Genomic DNA, 12,065 nt, shown 5'->3' with positions numbered 1-12,065 from the left:
GGCATATTTGCAGTCTATACAGGAAAAATATGCCAGCAGAGCAAAGGTTAAACCTTCTGTTTGGGGTCAGAGGAAGAAAGTGATTATGGAGTCCACTTCGAGGAAGAATAACAAATTTTTATTAAGGAACATTCTCTTCCTAAATCAGAAACCATCTCCCCTCATAAGCACTCCAAAAGTTTGTCACATAGGAGTGACAAGAAAGTCTATCAGCCTGTGGTTGATATGACAAAAGTCATCAAGTTTTTAAAAGAAACTGTGGGTCTATTTACTAAGAAAGGATCGCCTTCTATAATTAATCATATAGAAACTTATGAGGAGGCGATGAAGACCTTACATTTAAAACGTGGCAAACAGAAAATTGAATTAATTTAATGGGTGTTTGAGCCAAAGCAAGGTATTTCTTTAATTGCCTCCGTGATATGGGCATAAATACCTGGTCTGAGGTCGTTTCAGAAATAAAGACAGAATTTGGTCCCTATCGGTCAGCTACTGCTGCAAGGAGAGCCATTTTGACTTTGAAATGTCGGCCGAATCGGAGTCCCAGGGAATTTTTGTCTATTCTCAAAAATGCCTACAGCCCGGCTGAGAAAGAACCCAATTTTGAAAACCATGATTTCATCCAGCTGTTTTATGATGCTTTGCCAAATAAAATAAAATGTATTCTGGCTCAGGATTACCATCCCAGAAAAACTCTGGATTGGCTACTAACAGAAAGTACAACTCTGTATGCCGCTTTACAAAATAGCGAGGAGTCTCAGGATAGGATATTTAAAAAACCAAATGACGAGACAGCTTAGACTCACATAAAAAGAGATCAGGGACAGTTTGAGGCTCCCAGGAGTCTCAAGCATCTAGTTCCCAAAATTAACCTCCAAAGGTTCATTGGAAAAATTGAGCTAAATTACATGATAGAATAGACCAAATCCAGAGCCAATTTGGGGTGTTGGTACAACAGATGGAAAAATTATCCAACGCTATCACTGCTAAATCCAAAATTCCTTTTTTAGGGGCAGCTACTCCTATAGAACGCCCTCCTCAATTATAAATGGGGAGAAACAGGTAAAAGCATCAACTCCTGCAAATGCCAAGGATTTACCAATATGCAAAAGTGAGCAAAATAACCCAAGTGTCTGTATGCCCGAAAAGAATTTAACCCTTCAAATGGCAATGAGGAGGGGTGACATGTTCAGCCATGCAAAGCCTCACAGGCCCTCTTGCCTGTGAAGAAAAAGGAGGGGGGTCATGGATCAAAATACACAGAGAGCAGGAGAGCAGCTTCACTTGTCATCCAAAATATCTATGTTCCTTACATGAGATAGAACACAGGTATTTTATTAAAGTGGAATTGCTTAAGAATTTACCACAAATATGGGCTTTAATGGACAAGTTACCATTTTATCTCAGAAATATTTTCAACAAATACAGGATTTATCTTCTGAGAAGTATAAGCTAAAAAGTTTTATGGCTAACCTTGTAAATGTCTCAGGTACCGCCCTAAAGCTCTTGGATAAATAAAGCTTGGCTGAATTTCAATTTGGGAAATAAAGTAATCTGCCATCCCACATTTGCCCTCTGATCGCTTAATTATTGGCATTGATTTCCTTAAGAGATTAAATCCTATTGTTGATTTTATCAATAAGGTTATCTGGTCCCAAGTAAAAATGCCCATTAACTATGAGCATTCCCAATCCTATCACAGTCGGCGTAATTTCCATGTGATTGAGGAAAGGCTGGACTCTATTGAGATCCATTTTAGGAATAGCTAAGTTCCAGATGTATCCTTACAGGCAACACCAACCTCCACAGTAGGTGGACAGGAGGATAACACCATAAGTGTATCTCCTGAAGGAGTTATAGATATTTGCTTGGAGAGTGATGTTCTCAGCATTCACCTCCATCCAGAAAATATTGACTCTACTGGGTTCAGTGATCATGCACAATTCCTGGTGGGGATTGAAAAGGTGAATGATAATATGTTCTTCCCATTACAGGTTAATGACCTAGGGAGAACTAAGAGGGCTAAACTGAATTTACGCCAGGAGAACAGTTACATTAGTAGAGACCTACTTAAACAAATGGACAATCCTACAGTAATTCGGTATCCAAACCCTCAGGATAACTGGGTCCATCATATGGGTGATGACTCTAAAAGTCATAATGTAGTTGTGAAATGCATGTTATCCATTTCTATTGGGGGTAAATCAGCCACTCATTTATTCCTGGTACTCAATGAGCCACAATATCATATTTTCATTGGCAACGATATATTACATCGCTTTGCCATACATGTGGATAAGGTGAATTCCACGTTGTGGACTAGATTAAAAGGGAATCCATGTAGTTTTATGAATGAACATGAAGCCCTCAAATAATCCTAGATACTGCTATATGCAGTAAGTGTATTAGTACCACAAGATGTTATAATCCCTCCAGGTACAAATCATTTCCTGGTAGCTATTCAGGTATCAAAAGGCCAGAAGGTTAAGAATACCTTAATATGCCTTAATATACCTTAATAGTCCTTAATATACCTTAATAGGACTTAATATGCCTCTCAAACAGGATGCATCAACTAGGAATTTCAGTATATTTTACACCTATGGTAAACATACATTCCTTCAAAACCCAAATTATTGTTAATAATTTTTAGTGTTGAGCACGAATATTCGAATAACGAATATTTTTAGCAAATATCGCAACTTCGAGAATTTGTGAATATTTCGAATATAGTGCTGTATATTCGCTATATCGAATCCTCGTGAATTTTAAACATCTGAAAACATGGTCCCTCACTGCTTCTTGCTTGGGGGCCAATGAGTCATTGGCCCACAAGCAAATTAAGCTGGAAGGAATCATTTTTTCATATTGAAAAGAAATTTACGAATATTCTAAATAACGAATTTATTCGCTATATTGCTATATATTAGTTTTTTAGAATATTCGTAATATTCTAAAACAAGAATATATAGCAATTTAGCGAATATTCGTAAAATACAATCATAGAGCAATTTAGTTAATATAGTGCTATAATCTTTTTTAAGAGTCTTAATTTTTTTTTTATCTGAAGTTCAAAAGAGAAAAAAAGTTACAACTATTAGCCAAAGAAGATTATACCACTATAGTTTTTTCGAATATTCGCTATATTAGAAGCAGGGTGGAATCAATCTTGTTATTCAAATTCACGATTTTTAGCCAAAAACGGGAACATTATGAATTCTCGCGAGGACGCGATCTTATGAGTGATGTAATCATGTCATGTGCCCTGGTTTCAGTTTTGCTACCAGTGGAGTTTGGCAGTCTGCCTGTATTAAAATCGGTGAAAATGGGGTGAATTCGATTTCAAAAAGAAGAAGTTATTCTCACTGTAAGTAATATTGTATTACAGTACTGTATTTTATTTCATATTGCATGCATGGCAGACCAATTTTTAGCAACACTCGATCTACGTATAAATTATTTATATGTAGATTGAGCGTTGCTAAATATTTGTGTATGCGAATAAGAACTACATTGATACAAATTTTTTTACATTTTTTTTCCTCCGCCGCCCGCCCCCCCCCAATAGTAGATACTACTGATTGGTGCACTGAGTATTCTTGATACTTAGCAGCACTATGTCAGTAGCATGTATGTATGGACAACAGATAAATATCACAGGCACATAGCATGTCCATTTTCCTTCCATGCAATATTTACCACACACTATATACCATACACACAATATATATAGACTTAAATTTATGTCCATAAGCTTTTTTTGTCGGACCAAAAGTATTTGCTGGTTCATTTAGCGTTACCCAGGGTGCACCACGGGGAGGCAAACCAGCAGTACACCCAATAACATTCCGTCACTTAACTAGACAGGTAAATCACAGCTTAGCTGGCCAATATCTGATTGCTCAGACCTCACATACATATAATCGCAATAGAATCCGATCTTATATCGGTAACTTTAAATCTAATATTTCCCCTTTAAAGACGTAACTACTTTTTGCTTTTTTGTAGTGGATATTTTTTTAATATTGTATAATAAAAAAATTGTGATTATATGCCTTCATCTTTATCCTTCAGCGCTTTCTGGATAGGGGATATCCTTGGACCCGGAAAAGGGTTGAAAAAGAGGTTATCGTACGGTCTGTCCGTGCCGAATTAAAAAGCAGCATATGGCACTACCACAAGGCCATTCAAAAAAAAGTATTGCGACCTGAAACGCCTACACCCAGGTCGGGTCGAAGATTATAGTAGGCGATTATGCCCAGGTACAATGCTTACATGAATTTTGTATCTCTCTCTACAACACTCAGTAATGTACAGATGGAGCAGGGTTAGCACTCCAGCTCTTAACTCAAATTTCTTAACTCATCGCGTTATCTTGAGACAAAAGCCATTGAAAAGCAATTGAAGGTGTTTTCTTAGATTAGATAACACAACTCAGAAATCTCAGAAAACAAGAGTGTTAACTCTACTCCATCCGTATATATTCTGTTATGCTGCTAATCCCTACAGATGTAGTTTGGTTAACACACAACCTCTTAACTCAAATTTCTTAACTCATCACGTAATCTTAAAACAAAAGCCATTTTATAAAATATCTTACCGTATTTAATTGCATTAAGTTTACATAACACTAGTGATGATCGAGCATGCTCGGCCGAGTACCGGTTCGGCTCGTGCATCGCTATGCTCGGCAGATCCGAGCGCTCTGCCGAGTACCACATGTGCTCGAGCGCCATGCTCGAGTCTCCGGACGATTGGCGCCTTCTAAGTAGCCAATAAACATGCTGGTAAGTATTGCCATCACTGTAATGCCATTAGACATGTTTTCTACTGGAATTACAGTGATTGGCTGGCCGGAAACTCGTCATCGGGTGCTATATAGCACCCGGTCACGCGGATTCGGCTCATTGCGAGTGAGGGAGAGCTGCTGTTAGGAAGGGACATTTGATCTCAAACCTTTCAGAGACCCAAAAGTCCTTTTAAGGACTATTGTTAGAAGTGGCAGCAAAATTTATTTTGGGAGAATGTAACGGGGCACCGAAGGCGCACTCGGTCTCCCATCAGCCGCAGACCTGCTGCTTAGCTTCGGGAGCGAGGATCTGTGTTCGGCCTCAATCCCAGGGCGGCTTTTGCTAGCTGGAAGGCTCCCTGCTCCTAGGTCTGCCTTGAGCGCCGAGCTGATCACTCGGTGCTCGACTTGTCTGTCTGTCGGTCATGTGTCGCTGGCCACGTCACATGACCCTCACTCCCCACTATAAATACAGGCAACCTGCTGGCTACAGGTTGCCTGTGATTTTGGTCCCTTAGGCTGTGTATTATTATTGTTATTAAGCTTACCTTTGAATTTGACCCTTGATCTGCTTCCTGACACCTCTTCTGCCTGCTCCCTGAACCTTGACGCTACCTCTCGGATTTTGACCTCAGCTCTATCTTTATACCCGTGACTCTACCCTGTGACAGAATCACAGTCCTTAATTTAGCATGGACCCTCTACAGAGCCTCACCGAACATGTGCAGGGTCTTGCTCAAATAGTACAGGAACTTGGGGAGAGACTACAGGTTCAGGAGACCGTACGAATTCCCCCCATTCTTCCTCCCGCCACCGTTCAGGTGGAACCGCACATTAAATTACCCGATCGGTTTTCGGGTGACCGCCGAAGTTTTTTAGCTTTGAAGGAAAGCTGTAAACTTTATTTTTGACTACGTCCTCACTCCTGATCCTGATCCACAGAGGGTTGGTATTATCATCTCCCTGCTTCAAGGGGACCGTATATGCGTGTGCAGAGTGATATATCTACAGTGTTGAACAAAGTCAAACACTTGCAGTATAGACCCCAAAGACAAAATGAGGGAAAATGAGTGCCAAACCCTGTGTCAAAGTGCAGTTGGAAAATAAAAAATGGAATTGGAATAGAAAAAACAACTCGCAGTGATAACTACTATGTTGCACAAAATATATCATAGAGCAATAGCGTGGAGTAAAGATAATGGGTACTCCGGATAGAAGACCCTGAGTGCACACAGCTATAGAGAAGGGACCGACTAAAACCATGTAGACATAATAAAAATTAATAAAAATAATATAAATGGTATAGTAAGAAATGATAAAAAATGTGTGAAGTGCCCCTTAAGGCAGTTTCACACAAATAGCACTCACTTCACTGGGGGGTAGTCATCAGGATAAGCATAATACACCTGTGACTTGAACCCCCCAGGCCAGGATCGCATGTAGAATCGTAGTGATGGAAGGCAGCAAAAAATACAGTGCTTCTGATCAATCACCTTTAATATGCATATGTGGCTCGACGCGTTTCGGGGACAACAATTCCCCTTCCTCAGGAGCATTACTTAACCAAATGACAATGAAGTTAAAGAATTTATACCTTGATAACCCTGAAAAGGCCGCGTTTTTCGAAAGGCCGGAAGTGGTATGACACCACTTCCGGTATTTGGAACGCATATGCGTTCCATATTATAAATACAAATAAAGCATCTTGAATAATAGTAGTAAAACATCAAGTAATGGAGTATGTAATATATAGTAAGCCAAACGAGCTAGATACATATATCCAGAACTGCCCTTTGTATAAAAGAACTATGTCTAGCAACTCAGACATATCGGACCGGAAATGCCCCTGACTTCCGCTCCGTGGAACGCAAAGAAATGCGCTCCACCAGGGACGAGAGCCAGGGGTCCGGTGAGTGGCAACAACATCTACAACTACTACAAAACCTAGTCCGTATATCTGACCGTGGGGATTGCTTGCCGGAATATTCAAAAGTCCTGTGAGTCGTTGCGCCAGGACAGAACGCCCCGGACCGGAAGTGTACCCGACTTCCGCTCCGTGGAACGCAGCTGATGCGTTCCAACAGAGACAGGAGCCAGGGTTTCCGGCGGAACGGACAGTGTGGGTCAACAAGAACCCGTGATGTTTAGCAATTAATGCCAAAAGGAAGAAAGTGGCATATTAGAATGCCGGTAGTGCGCAGACAAAAACAGTTATAATAATATATTATACAATGGACATAAAAGCATGCATATATATAAGTAGGTATAAAATACTTTTTCTATAAAAAATATATATGTATATATACATATGGATGGATAAAATATACATATATACAAAATACAAAATAGACTACAAGTGGAAATAATAATATTAATAATACTAGTAATAAATAATTTAATAAATAAAGTGTGATTGAAAAAATGATGAAATGATGAAATAATGAAATAATAATGGATAATGAATAAAAAATATATAAGTAGACATAAAATTAGTAAACTTAATAACATGTGTATATATATATATATATATATATATATACATACATATATAAATACATATATATATATATATACATACAAAATCTGTATATATGAAAATTTGCTCATACTATGTGGTTCATGATTAAATACAATATAATATAATAATGTTCGCCCATTCATATTCTGTAGTTCATGATTAGATATATTATAATTCGTGTTTACATAGAAAATTAATAATGAATAAATAATGAATAAATGGAATGGATGATAATATTGGTTAGGTAAAAAGAATCAGATATCAATGAATAAATAAATAAAAGAATAAAGCTACATATATAAAAAGTCGGGTCACATTATCATTTCTTTACTACAGAGTGGCACTCTGCATTGGGTATTTGGGTATTTGTACCTACTTTAGGCGGTAGGTCTGAGTAACGGACACAGTGTATTGGTGCAAAAATCACGGGAGTATAGTGGATACATAACTCAAAGGAATTATATTGGTATTTTGGTTTTTGGTATTTTAGTTATCTGAGTAGCACGCAATTTCGATGGTGGAATTTTAGAAATTGGAATATTCTAGAGATTCATTCAACCGGAACGGGGTCAGGGTATTTAATTTAAAAATCCAAAACATCTCCTTGCGGCAGAGGGTTTGGTACGAGTAAGGTACCGACTCCAAAGGCGTGACACGGAGTGAACTAGAGTCCCCGTCGTGATGGATAGAAAAATGTCGGAAAACACTGTGGGTGACCACTTTGCGATGGATATTCGAACGGTGTTCGTTCATCCGTTCGCGTAAAGATTGTGTGGTGCGACCTACGTAGTATATATCACAAGAGCAATACAATAAATATACAACAAAAGATGTGCCACAGTTCATCTCTTGCCGCAAGGAGATCGTACCCTCCAACTTGGTAAGGGATAACACTTTGGTGTTATTAGAAATCATAGCGCAACATTTGCACCGAGCCTTCCCACATCTAAAAGACCCTACCCTGGGTGGGCAGTGTTTCCCAAAAACCTCTCTATTGTTGTTAGTTTGTCTGTGTGACCAATTTTAGGGCATGAGGGGGTCAAAATTTCTTTCAGTGTTCTGGCTCTCCGAAATGTCAATACAGGGGCCTGAGGGATACTTTTGCCAATAATCGGATCTTTCAACAAGATCGGCCAATGTTTCGCGAAGGTGTTTTTGATGGCAAGATGTTGTGAATTGTATCGAGTGATAAAATTCAAAGGAAATTGCTTGGATTTCTTTCCTCCATCTACATTGGTTGTGGGAACAGGCTCTTTTCTGGTCTCAAGGGTCCTTCTTTTTGAGTCTGCAATAAGGCCTTTGGGGTAGCCTTTTTCCAGAAATCTCTTTCCTATCGTCTCTAGTTGTCCCTGTAGTGTTTTTTTATCGGAGCAATTCCTCTGTATTCTATGCATTTGACCGTATGGAATATTATTTTTCCAACGGTAATGATGACAGCTCTTATAGTCAAGATAGCTGTTAGTGTGGACCTGCTTGAAGTGTGTTCTGGTCGTGATGCAGTTATCCTTTGCACTCAAGTGAAGGTCCAAGAAGGTTATTTCTCTCTGGCTGTACTCAAAAGAGAATGAGAGATTCCAGCTATTTTTATTTAGTGTTTCCACGAAAGTGCATAGATCTCCAGCATCACCATCCCAGATGAAGATAATGTCATCTATGTACCGTTTGTATAGTCGAATATTGGGATGTGAGAGAATTCCCATCTTTTCCTCAAAGTGACCCATAAAAAGGTTAGCATACGATGGGGCAAATTTCACCCCCATCGCAGTACTCTTTTGCTGGAGATAAATTTTGTCCATAAAGGAGAAATAATTGTGTTGCAAGATGAAATTGATAGATTTAACTAGGAACTGACATTGTGATGGTGGCATTTTGGGGTCAGAGCTGAGAGTTGCGCTAATAGCTTCAAGACCTAAGGAGTGTGTGATATTGCTGTATAAAGCAGCAACATCTAGGGTGACCCACTGGTAGTTGTCTTCCCACTTCACCAGCTCCAAGGTGTGTAGTAAATGAGATGTGTCCTTCAAATATGATGGTAACTGGATAACATAATTTTGTAATATCCTGTTAATATATTCGGAAAGGTTTGTAGTTAATGAACCTCTACCCGAGATGATAGGTCTACCCGGAGGGTTAACCAGGGACTTGTGGATTTTGGGAAGGAAATAAAATTTTGCCATGGCTGGGTGGGGTATTTTCAGATATGTTCTTATTTTCTTATCGACAATGCCCAGGGAATAACCCTCCTCTATGAGGTTATATAGTTCTTTCTTGTATGTAGCTGTAGGGTCTGTAGCTAAACGTATATAATATGCCTTGTCAGATAGTATATGGAGGGATTCAGAGATATAGTAGCTACTATCCATGACCACTATCCCCCCTCCCTTGTCCGCACTTTTAATGACAATATCTTTGTTTTCCGTTAGTGTTTTTGTGGCCATTCTTTGTTTGGAGCTAAGATTATTAGCCCCCAGGAGGCCAGGGGTTGAGAGATATTGTTTGAGATCTGCTAGAACCATATTGTAGAATGTTTCTACATGTGAGCCTCTACTAGTAATGGGGTAAAAACTGGATTTAGGTTGGATGTTGGATGGAATAATAGTTGTGGTCAGAGACGGTGTCGGTCCATTGGATTCTAAGATAGCGGAGGTAGACACAGTTGTGACAGGATCTAGGTTGGTGTTCAAAGGAGTGGCGATAATGCTAGTCTGTTGTGTTTGATCTTTGACGGAGAAGTGTGAGTTTCCTTGTAAATTGATTTAGGTCTACAAATAGTTCAAAAAGATCGGGGCTGTTAGTAGGACAGAATGATAAACCTTTACCAAGGATTTCAATTTCATTACGGTTCAGTGTATATTTAGAGAAATTGAAAATACCCTTCGATTTTTCAAAAGTATTCAGATCGGTGTTGGGTTCTGTACTTTGTCTGTATTTTTTGGTTTGGGTTCCTTGTTTAGTGGTGCATTTATTTCGGCCTCCTCTACATCCTCTCGGTCTGCGTTTAGTCGTTTTTTCTTTAGGCTTGATACAGGAGTGTAGAAGTGGGTTATTTTCAATGATTGGGGTGTGGAGGGAGTGCTGGGGAGTGGTGTTTCTAGCGGTCTGATGAACGGATTCAGGGATAAGATACTGGTAAGAATTTTTCTGGACGGCGGGGTAGGGTTCGGGGTTCTGATTGTGGGGGAGACTCTGTCTAAAAAAGTGTCCTCAGTCAGATTAGATGGAAGAGCTAGGAATTGGTCAGATTCAGTGGGTGTTGAAGAATGGGTAGAAAAATTTAAATTATCAAAATCAGTACATTCGGTATTGGGCAGCAATGAGCTGATCTCAGGGTCAGGTGAAACATTAGGTAAAACATTAATTTGGGCATTGGTGGATAGTTCCTCAGCTATATGATTATCCATTACTGGCAGAATGTCAGACTTGTCAACTGATGTTGATTTAAGAGAATTTACTTTGGGCAAGAAAGGAGCTGGTATATGTGTATCAGCTACAGATATTATTTGGGGAGGGGTTAATTCATGACGTGACTTAGGACCAGACAGTGGTGCCGAGTGGTTTGGATGTGCTAATGAAGTGATATGGTTTAGTTTGGAATATGTTGTTGAGTGGTCCATTTGTCTAGACGGAGCGGGTCCAAAGATTCTCGTCTTAGGGTCCCTTATCATATTTCTATTGAAAAAGGTAAGTCCCTTTTGGGGTATTTTAAGGGTCTCAGAATATAATAAGGGATCATGATGAGTATAATCCTGATTCCTATTGTGGGTTCGACGGAGCGGAGTTTAGTCCGTTCCCAATTCCTAATCTTATTGGTGGAATAATCTGTTACGTCTCTTAAAAGCTTCTTGCCTTTCTCCCTGACGACATCAATTTCAAAGCGTCTAAGTTCTTCCCTTTTTCCTTTTAGGGGATAATTTATATATTGTTTATTTGATTCTACAGACAATAATTTTTTGAGGAGTATGACCAGATCAGAACATATTAATTTCCGTTTAGTAATTAATAGTTTAATCATTTTAGTGGAAAGTTCATCACTAATTTTCAGCCAGTTCATAGTAAATGATATATAATCCGGAAAGGATGATTTCATTGGTGACCTTAGGCCTCTAGGTATAATGCCTAAGGAGAGATAGATCGTCAAAAAATAACCATCTACCTCATTGCGGATGAAGTCTTTCATTAGTCTTAGAATATTAAGTTCTGTTCGCAACGTGGTTGTGGAATCCTTGGAACAATTTTTACTCTGATCCACTATCGTGTCCACCCACGTTCCATTAGGTGTTTCCTTGAGTTTTTCAATGTCTTTGGTGAGAAGAAAACTTTTAATTTCTCTTTTTATTCTATGCGTAAGCTTGGTCGCATCCATGTTAAAGTAATCCCACCCTGCGTCTGCCGCTCTTCCAATCCCCGGCAAGGGGGGGTTCCCCATGCCGGTCCATGTGGAATATAGAACAGAGGGGGTTAATTCAGACCCGTAGGGATCACGACGTATCCCAAAGGAATGAAAAGAGAAAAAAAGAGAAAAAAAAAAAAAGAGAGAAGGAGGGAAGGGAGGGGGAGGCAGCTCCAGAAAGTGTTTGTGGTTACAGACACTTAACAAGATAGTATATGCGTGTGCAGGGTGATATATCTACAGTGTTGAACAAACACTTGCAGTATAGACCCCAAAGACAAAATGAGGGAAAAAGAGCGCCAAACCCCATGTCAAAGTGCAGTTGGAAAATAAAAAATGGAATTTGAATAGAAAGCACCACTCGCAGT

The sequence above is a fragment of the Bufo bufo genome, chromosome 7 (assembly GCF_905171765.1).
Source record: "Bufo bufo chromosome 7, aBufBuf1.1, whole genome shotgun sequence".
Classification (NCBI taxonomy): Eukaryota; Metazoa; Chordata; class Amphibia; order Anura; family Bufonidae; genus Bufo; species Bufo bufo.
Note: the sequence above shows the minus strand (reverse complement) of the source record.